Below are 11316 nucleotides of genomic sequence, written 5' to 3'. Positions count from 1 at the left end.
GACATGAATATGTATGGCTGAGTCCCATCGCTGTCCACCTGAAACTATCACAACATTGTTAATCAGCTTTACTCCAATATAAAATAAAAAGTTTTAAAACATACTGCAAAAGATAAAAAGTCTTCAAAAAATTAAGGATCCAAAAAACAGAAGGTACTCCTCTCTCTTTTGCTGTCTCTCTGGCTCAACTCTGAAATGTAGAAGTGAAAGTGAAAGTCGCTCAGTCGTGTCTGACTCTTTGCGACCCCATGGATTGCAGTCCATGGGATTCTCCAGGCCAGAACACTGGAGTGGGGTAGCCTTTCCCTTCTCCAGGGGATCTTCCCAACTCAGAGATCAAACCCAAGTCTCCCACATTGCAGGTGGATTCTCAGGAGGGTTGATAAATATTCTAGGCCAAAAGTTGTGCAGCTACAGGGTAATACAAACAGCAGCAGCAGCAGCAACAACAAAAAGAGCTTCTATGCACCTGCCATGGAATTGCTGTGCTCAAGGTGAAAGGGCTCCATAGCAGACAACTCAAGGTACACACGCTAAGGCTGGAAAGGGGTTGAGAAGATGGCTGAGCATCAGATAAGCTGCTTTTGCGAGGGCTGAGGGCTGATGGGTAGGAAAGATGTTCCTCAGAAGCAACAACCATACATAACTAGTACTGAGAGAAAGACAAGAGCTGTGGGAATCAGGGTTGATGTACAAAGGGCATCCATAACCCCCAGGGCAGGCACTGACAGCAAGACAGCTCTCCCCACCACCCTGCTGTACTCAGTTACTTCCATACTGGAGGCCACCTTGAGGAGGACCAGAATACGTGAGAGAGGAAGACCGCCCGAGAGGGCCCAGGAACATGGAAGAGAGCAGACATCCTGGGCTGAATGAAATAAACAAAAATGGTATTTCCAAGGCAAGTGAATGACTAACCTTGAAAGGTACATTTCAAGCTTCTAAAACTAAGGTGTGTTCAATTACAGAGTGAAAACAATTCATAAGCATCTCACTTAGTCAAAGAATAGGCATTTGCACTGCTCAGGGTTGCTGTCTCAGTAGTGCCACTGGAGGCTGGTTCATGAGGTTCTCGCCAAGCCCTTTCATGCAGATATAAGAATTCTAGCCAAGAGTTCTTTTAAGTTACAGAGCATCTCAGTATTGTTTTACTATGTACGCATGCATGCTCAGTAGCTCAACCGTGTCCAACTCTTCGCAACCTCATGGACCTTAGCCTGCCAGGCTTCTCTGTCCATGGGGTTCTCCAAGCAAGAATTCTTGAGTGGGCTGCCATTTCCTCCTCCAGAGGATCTTCCTGACCCAGGGATTGAACCTGTGTCTCCTACATTGGCAGGCAGGTTCTTTACCACTGAGCCTCCTGAAAAGCCCATTGCTTTAACTACATGAGTTGCCAATTCACTCAACGTAAGCTGTCAATAGTTATATGAGGTGGACACCAGTATCATGCCATTTTTTATAGATAGAAACAGAAAAGCTAAAGCATTTGTCTAAGGTCAGAGTTATGTGTAACAGAGGCAGGTTTCTCCCTGAACCATTATTAAAATGCTTCCAAAGGAGATGCCACCTCTTTCTTAGAGGATTCAAAGGAGCTTTGCCCATTTTCTTCCTATTTCTGACAGTCACAGCATGGTGAAGTTTTATAGTGACAAACTTTCCTCCTAGAATTCCCGGAATTCAGTTATTCACAGGAATTAGAATCTGTAATGAATTGCTCTTCAGAAGCCCTGAACACAAACTTTTAAGTCATAGATATAATTTACACACACACACACACACACATATTATTGATATATAGCAAGATAGGTATATAGATATCTATATGTCTTTAAGTTATAATTAGGTAATATTGTTAGCTTTCAACGTGAGTAAACTATGAAACTCTAGCTAAAACCCTATATTTCCTTGAAACTAAGCTGCATACTTTAGAACCAACTGCAGAGAGTATGACTGGTGAGACAAAGGTGAGGAAAGCATGCAAAGAGCTCCCTGTGTGCCTCACTGGCAACCACTCAAGGCTAAAAGGCAGGTTATAGACACCTGGTGACGAGTGCACACTTGAGTCCTGCACGTACAGGCAGCTTTTTAAAGTTCAAAAACTTCTCCAGAGTAAAGAATTACACAAGGTAAAAAATAATACCAGCAACTGGAACTGACCTGGTCACTCAGGTCTGTTTCTGTAACCCAGTCTATAAACTAGGCTTTCAGGGTTCCTTAGGATTTCAGTATGACCTAGCCCCATCCTAGTGCAAGCAGTCTTGTCACTACTGGTACTCTGAAAGCCAGCACACGAGGGCCAGTGTGCAGGTCTAGTCCAATCTAAAATCCTCTGGCTCTATCCTGGAGCAGAGTTCAGTCATTAAAAAGTCAAAGCAGCACCGATTTCCAGAAGTCCTTGAAAGTTAACCTTAGAAATGGCAAATGGACGTCATTAATGTCAGTCCCAAAGAAAGATGCCAAGACTGAGAATTTTTATCACCTTACAGAATGAAAAGAGTAACTGCACTTGTACATGTAGCTATTTTTAAAGCCGAAATATGTTACTGTCCCAGAATTTCAGGCATTTCTAAGAACTTATTTCATAGACCTAACATAATGGTAAAAAAACAAAAATCGCTTTCTTTCAGTGTATGTGATTTGCCAACAGATATTATAATCAAGTAGAGACTTTATCACCAAAAGAAAATGAAGCAGTTGTTGCTGATGTACATATATTTTCTATCACCATTTCCCCAAAGAAAATCACCTGGTATCTGATATAGAAGATTCTTCAAAGAATTTAAGACGAGGTTAACCAATTAGAGATGGAAGGGAAATGCTATACTGTGGGCAAAAGAGATCCTTTTGAAGAATACGCTGTCATATTCTTCACTTTTTCAGGGGCAGCTCTACCCCTGTTTTGAGCACATACTGAAACAAAGGGAACCAGTATGCCTCACTACTCAGAGATCCTACTGGGGCTTAGAGAACTCCCTATGAAAAGATGAACTTTAAAATAAATGGATAGCTGAGTGTAAGGGGTTCTCACTGGGAAGGTAGAGAAACATCTTGGAAGGCACTGTATTTTTATTTTCAAATAAGATTGTAAAAAATCCTCCAATATCCTTACCTATTGTAGTTTTACATGCCTTCTGTTCAAAACTTTTAGTATACAATACACAGTCAATTGTTAAGCTATCAGATTTTTTCTCAGGACTGATGTTGAAGCTGAAGATCCAACACTTTGGCCCATCTGATGTGAAGAACTGACTCACTAGAAAAGACCCTGTTGCTGGGAAAGATTGAAGGCAGGAGGAGAAGGGGACAACAGAGGATGACACAGTTGGATGGCATCACTGACTCAATGGACATGAGTTTGAGTAAACTCTGGGAGCTGGTGATGGACATGGAGGTCTGGTGTGCTGCAGTCCATGGGGTTGCAAAGAGTCAGACATGATTGAGCGACTGAAGCAAACTGAAACATTAATCTCATCCAGGAAAACAAAACACACCCTTACAGAAACATCCAGAGTGGAGTTTGACCAAGTTACCTGGACACTATGGCTCAGCTAGTATGACACAAAAATAAGTGTCTAAAAGTTCATTTTTAGAGTCATTTTAATGTTCCAGTTATATGTATCAGGTGTGGTATGATTGTGAAATACAGAGAAAGGTTCCTAGAACTCATGCCTGTGCTAAAAATTAGCTTTAAGACTTGTATTCAATCGCTTCTTCATTTACATTGGAATATCATTTGTTACAATCAAATGTTAACTTGAGATACTGTTTTCTGTTTGAAGTTATTTCTAAGATAGCATAACTTTGCCAGCAGGGATAATTTACTGATCTACATGAAATATTTAGAATGGTCACATCACTGCCACAGCAAGATGACATTTTGTCAAGATCAATAAGGTCCTTCATTTTTCTAAAGTATGCAACTGAAGGTTAGAATTTGCTTGAGCATTTTTCCCTACTTAAGATACATTTTAAGACATTAGAATGTTATTGTAGCCCCAGTTACTAGTCAGTACCCATACTTTCTTTTTACATTTAGCAGCAGACTTCCCTAAATACCATCATTAATCATATCTATGTGCTTGACAGTTTTCCTCAACAATACCCTTATTCACATCTTCCCCAGAGTCTCCAAAGTATCTTTGACACCAAAACCAGTCAGGATATCTTATAGATAGGTAGGTAGGTAGATAGGTAGAAAGATGATAGATCCTTCCCAAGCCAGAATCTCATTTGCCTGTAGCCTTAGCACTTACCATCTGACATGTAATCAAAAACGGGATAATGTCAGCCTATTACAGTTGGGGTGCATATTTTGGTTGCCCACCTGAACAGCAATTGAAGTAAGAAAGCACCTTTCTTAAAGTAGTGTAAAGAAGACTCCACTGTGGATTGGTCCAGCAGCAGACTAAGGACTGAGTTAGTCCCAGCTAGATTTGAACTTCCATGATGTTAGAGTGGATCATGGTGTATGTGGTATGATGTCAAGGAGCTGGAGAGATTCCAACTGTTGGCAGAGAACGAAACAAAGGGATGGACGTGAGAGAGGAGAGGGCAGAAGAGGATGGTGCAGGGCAGAGAGAAAAGCAGGGAGGGAGGGCTGATTTGCACTCAGGATTGATACCCTGTCTACAAGCTACATTCTCTTAGCTTTCCCTGCTGAAACGAAAACCTCCATAGTGAAAAGTAATTGTGTCTACAATAACTTCGAATTGACAGGCAAGTCACTACTTTAAGATGGTGAATAAAGAAAGTTAATGGATACCCATGAAAGCAGTGCAGAGGAGGAAAGCTTGCGAATCTGAGAGCATGCTGAAGGCAAATTCACTCATTTCACAGTTGCGCTGGGACAAGGGGCGAACGCTGACTACTCACGCACATTTCCAGCCAAACGGTACTTCGTGCTGAGGGATGTTAAGTAAACACAGGATTGGAAGTGTATTTGATCTTGTGACAGATTCCACTCAGGTTCAGCCAGTCTGAGTTACAACATGAGCCAAGGGTACACGAAAGCACAGGCACAGTAAGTGTCATCAGTAAATGCACAGATAAACCATTTCTCACATGTATGCACTACATTAAAAATATGTGCAAATACCTTAATAAAATACAAGTCAATTTTAAAGTGCTACTGCGTCAATAGTAGCAGCGTAGTGCAGAGCTGAGGAAACAGTTTAGAATCAATCTGAATTTGAATTCCAGCTTCCACACCTAAGGCAAGTTGTAAACCTCTCTGTACTTCAGTATCATCACATGAAAAAGGCACATATGAGAGTTGAAGTGAAGAGTAAGTAACTTAAGGTTGTTTATGCTTATGTGTCTGGTATTTGTGTCACTATACAAATGCCATAAGAGTTTTTACCATTATGTATCATCCCCATTAATGAATATATGAATGTTATAAGCAGTACTTTGCCAACAAAGGTCTGTCTAGTCAAAGCTATGGTTTTTCTGGTAGTCATGTATGGATGTGAGAGTTGGACTATAAAGAAAGCTGAATGCCGAAGAATTGATGCTTTTGAACTGTGCTGTTGGAGAAGACTCTTGAGAGTCCCTTGGACAGCACGGAGATCCAACCAGTCCATCCTAAAGGAAATCAGACCTGGTGTTCATTGGAAGGAATGATGCTGAAGCTGAAACTCCAACACTTTGGCCACTGATGTGAAGAACTGACTCACTGGAACAGACCCTGATGCTGGGAAAGGCCGAAGGCAGGAGGAGAAGGGGACGACAGAGGATGACATGGTTGGATGGCATCACCAACTCAGTGGACATGAGTTTGAGTAAACTCTAGGCGTTGGTGATGGACAGAGAAGCCTGGCATGCTGCAGTCCGTGGGGTCACATAGAGTTGAATACAACTAAGCGACTATCACTTTCACTTTCTTTCAAAGCAGGAAAAACTTCAGGAGTACACTCACAAACTACTGACAACTGTTATGCATGTAGAAGCAGTGCACACATACATCCATACTGCTGCTGCTACTGATGCTAAGTCACTTCAGTGGTGTCCAACTCTGTGCGACCCCATGGACTGCAGCCTACCAGGCTCCTCTGCCCATGGGATTTCCCAGGCAAGAGTACTGGAGTGGGTTGCCATTGCCTTCTCCCACATCCATACTGGCATCTGTACTTATTAAATCTTTCAGCCAGCCTTTTTTCAAATGATCTGCTGTATTCAATAAACCCTGGACTGTCAAAGATAGGTAATTTCCTTTACTTTGAAATTAAACCAAAGTTATATGATTGAGGCAAATTTAATTAACTATTATACTCATATATTAATATTTGAGCCATTTGTTTCTGCAAATTCAAAAACATTCTCTACTTTGCCTTAAAAATTGGGTAATGGAAATCATTTAAATTTCTGTTCAATTCCTGAGTCTTCTCTTAGTGTGCTTAAAATGACTTCAAATAATGAAGCTAGAGAGATGTGAAAGAAGATTAACCAGATACCAAGCCAGTCTCACTCTGTTTAACTGCATTTTCTGTCTGTCTTTACATCACTAGAAGAAAGGGAAAAAACTTAAGATTACAATATGCCTGACTTCCTGTGATATTGTCTTGAGAACCATTCTCAAGAGCTGAGAAAGCAGGGTTAAACATTTATACAAATAGCGAAGGTTGCAGATGATCTTCACTCAGAGGAAGAGAATTACAGACAACTTGGAAATTGTGCAGTAGAACTCACTCAATAGCAAGATGTCCTTGCTTAGCAAGGTGATTCATTTTACCAGAGGGACACAGTAAATGTTATTCTAGATCACCTGGAGAACAAAATGGTAAATGAGTATAACGATTAGTTATAAATATTCATGAAATTGGGCAATTATACCCATAACCATTGTTTTTTCTGTCTTTTTAGAACTAGACTGATTACCATATGAAAACCACCCCTCCTTGAAAGAGTCCTTTGGATTTAAGCATTAACATTTGGCACAATTCCTCTTGCATAAGATGTATAATAACTAATTCAAAATTCTCTACCATCAGAAGACGGTATGGAGATTCCTTAAAAAACTAGGAATAAAGACACCATATGACCCAGAAATACTACTTACTCCTAGGCATATACCCTGAGGAAACTGAAATTGAAAAAGACATATGTATTCCATTGTTCATTGCAGCACTATTTAAAATAGCTAGAACATGGAAGCAACCTAGATGTCCATCGACAGATAAATGGATAAAGAAGTTGTGATATATATACACAATGGAATATTATTCAGCCATAAAAAGGAATGCATTTGAGTCCGTTCCAGTGAGGCGGATGAACCTAGAACCTATTACACAGAGTAAAGTAAGTCAGAAAGAGAAAGATAAATATCATATTCTAATGCATATATACAGAATCTAGAAAAATGGTACTGAAGAATTTGTTTACAGGGCAGCAATGGAGAAATAGACATAGAGAATAAATTTTGGACATGGGGAGAGGGGAGGAGAGGGTGAGATGTGTGGAAAGAGTAACATGGAAACTTACATTACCATATGTAAAATAGATAGCCAATGGGAATTTGCTGTATGTCTCAGGAAATTCAAACAGGGGCTCTGTATCAACCTAGAGGGGTAGGATGGGGAGGGAGAGGAGAGGGAGGTTCAAAAGGGTTCATTGGCTGATTCATGTTGAGGTTTGACAGAAAACAGCAAAATTCTGTAAAGCAATTATTCTTCAATAAAAAAATAAATAAATAAAAATTAGGAGGCAAAATAAAATGAATAAATGTAAAAAAAAAATTTCTACCACCAATTTGGTAAGAGCAAATGGTAGTAATATCATTTTCCAAAGTAGTTTGCTAAGGATGGAGACAGTGGCCTAGAAAGTACAAATACTATCAAAAATAGCAAGGGGAAAACATACCAATGTAACCACATATCAGTAGGAGTTTGTTTGGGTTGTGACACGTTTGTCAAGAAAATAACTCATACGTTCACCTCTGAGCATAACAGCTATTATGAGTAGGCATTACTGTAGTAAGCTGCAGCTCCCATAGAGTGAAAGGCAAAATTTATGAGCCAGAAAGGGAGAAAATTAAGACAAGCTGGTTAGAAATACATTTTGGTGTAGGCAGGTCTTCTAATCCTTTGAATAATTACATCATAGAAAAAGCCTGCACTGAGGCAGTCACCTAGGGAAGCCCTAGAAATCAAAGATGTGCCATGGCAAAATTGCTCACTCCATAAAATAATAATAAATCAGAGTATGTGTCATCACTAGATTAATCTACCTAAAAAGAAAATACACTCTTATCCCCACCAAACTTAAACTCCTTCAAGAAAAACTCCAAATTCCATTGGCCTGGAATTATGTTCTTTCCTGGTCAGACACTGTTGTTTAGTCCCTAAGTCCTGCTGACTCTTTTGTGACCCCATGGACTATAGACCACCAGGTTCCTCTGTCTATGGGATTTCTCAGGCAAGAATACTGGAAGCAGGTTGCCATTTCCTTCTCCTGGGGATCTTTCTGACCCAGAGATGGAACTGGCATCTCCGGCATTGACAGGCAGATTCTTCACCACTAAAACACTTGAGAAGCCCAGTCAGACTCTGGTCACCACCAGCTTTTGAGAATACTCAACTGCTCAAGCACCATCATCCTTCTAAACACAAAAAGTTGACAAAGAAAAAAGGGACTTTCCTAGCAAACCTGAATAAGTAAAAATGTATCAGGAAGTGATAGACCTTTCAGAAAGTATTTAAGAAGAGAATTACCTGAACAGAGAACCTATCCTAGGAACTAAAAGTTTGATAGCTCTTCCCTTTTACAAGTAGGAGTTTTAATGAGTTATCTGACAAATTGGAAACACTTATCTAGAAGCCAATACAAATGACCACCTATCATGAGAAAAGAAAGTGCAAGATTTTTTTTTAAATATCAATTCTACATATATTAAAAGCCTACTAAGTCGCTTTAGTCATGTCTGACTCTGTGCAACCCCATAGATAGCAGCCCACCAGGCTCCGCCATCCCTGGGATTCTCCAGGCAAGAACATTGGAGTGGGTTGCCATTTCCTTCTCCAATGCATGAAAGTGAAAAGTGAAAGCGAAGTCACTCAGTTGTGTCTGACTCTTAGTGACCCCATGGACTGCAGACTACCAGGCTCCTCCATCCATGGGATTTTCCAGGCAAGAGTACTGGAGTGGGTTGCCATTAAAAGCCTACACACTATCAAACATAAAATAGACACATAAAGATTTACTTTATGACACATGAAACTATAGTCAACATATTTTAAGAAACTATAAAAGAATCTATTCTAATACATATAGATACATATATATTTCATTTTATATATATATATATAACTTCCTGAATCTCCCCGCCAGGGTAGAAGATGCAGGAGACATGGGTTCAGCATCTGAGTTGGCAAGATCCCCTGGAGGAGGATCTGTCCCAGTATTCCAGGGAAGGCTACAGTCCAGGAGGTTGCAAAGAGTTGGACATTACTATGCACAGCAGCATATATATGGGATGGCATCACCGACTCGATGGACATGAGTTTGAATAAGTTCCAGGAGTTGGACAGGGAAGCCTGGCATGCTTCAGTCCATGAGGTCATAAAGAGTCAGACATGACTGAGCGACTGAACTGAACTGAATATATATATCAATGTAACTGAATTGTTTTGCTGTATACCTGAAATTAAAACATTATCAATTATGTTTCAACTTTTAAAAAGCCTTCAAAAGTTAAGTCAGATCACTTAAATATTTAATAATAACTTAGGATTTTGTTTTTATTTGCATCCTTGAGGAACCTGTAAGGTGGGGATAACTTGTACAATGAATGACCATGATGACCAAACAAAACAGTAGGAATACAAAGAAGCATACAAAAAAGAGAAGGCAAGAAACAAAGTCACAATAAAACAGAGATCAAGAGAGTACTGGCCCAAGTGTCAAACTATGAGATTTCTGGCCATTAACTCCATTAATTCACATTTTCCTGATTCTCCAACACCTCTCCTTACTCCTTCTCAGTATCTCTTCTCTTTCTGTTCCATCCATTTGTGAACCATTTCATCCTCTTTCTCCTATGCGCATATTCTATGACTACAGTTCAAACTCCCAAAACATGTGTCCATAGCTGAATTCCTCAACTCCTCTTTCTTCTGCATTCCCCCTCCCAGAAAAAAAGATACCATTTACTCAGTTGACCAAGATATAACACCTCTTCAGCTTCAATGAAACTATTTTACCAAAGTCTTCATCTTTTGATGACAGCCTCAAGACTACCATCCCTGACTCCAGAATGCTTTTCTCCATTTTTCATACTATTGGTAAGTCAGTTTATCTAAAATGAAAATAGCTATTTTGATTGTTGTGGTCACAAGTGTGTCTGTATACATCTGCATGTCAAAATTCAGAGTGTTTATCTTAAATGTATGTGGTGTACTGCATGTCAAGTGTATCTCAATAAAGTTGTAACCAAACAAATTTAGGTATATCTCTTCCATCTGTAAAATTCTTCAAGATGAGCCTAAATTCATTACATGGCCCACAGAGCCCTTCATAAGTGCATTCTAGTTAACCTTTCTATGCTCATCTCTTGCCACTGTAGCTTTACAGTCTATCTGCACCAGGACCACTTCTAATTCTTCTAATGTGATTTTCCTACTAATTCCTTAAATGTTATGTTACTATTCTTTTCTCCTTCTCTTGCCCAAACAATTTTAGATGCTTCTCCTCTGCCAGGACATATTTGGTGGTTCAGTCACTAAGTTGTATCCGACTCTTGTGACCCCATGTACTACAGTCCACCAGGCTCCTCTGTCCATGGGATTTCCCAGGCAAGAATACTGGAGTGGGTTGCCATTTCCTTCTCCAGGGCATCTTCCTGACCCAGGGATTGAACCCAGGTCTCCTACACTGCAGGCAGTCTTCAGTAAAATAGTTTCATTGAAGCTGAAGAGGTGATATATCTTGGTCAACTGAGTAAATGGTATTGCATTGCATGCAGATTCTTTTTGACTGATCCACCAGGGAAGCCCTCAGGACGTATTTACTCCCTTCTGTTTCTCTGCCTCATCTACTTCTACTTCATCAGGACTTGGTTTAGGCAACATCTCCTTCAGAAAGTTCGCTCTGCCCTAATAGTGTGGTTGGTGCTCCTCCCACAGGCTCCAAAGTTCCCCAGGCACACTTGTCAATAACAACCCACTCTTTCCTGAGTAGAGCTTCAGTTCATTAGCTAAAGGGACCCAGTGTTAGTCATCCTGGAATCCTTAATTCTCAAGATGTACCTGACACAGAGCAGGTATCTATTGCTTGTTAGTAAACTGATGTGGTGAAAACTGATTTATGGAATTAATTCGCACT

The sequence above is a fragment of the Bison bison genome, unplaced genomic scaffold (assembly GCF_000754665.1).
Source record: "Bison bison bison isolate TAMUID 2011002044 unplaced genomic scaffold, Bison_UMD1.0 scf7180017864533, whole genome shotgun sequence".
NCBI lineage: Eukaryota > Metazoa > Chordata > Mammalia > Artiodactyla > Bovidae > Bison > Bison bison.
Note: the sequence above shows the minus strand (reverse complement) of the source record.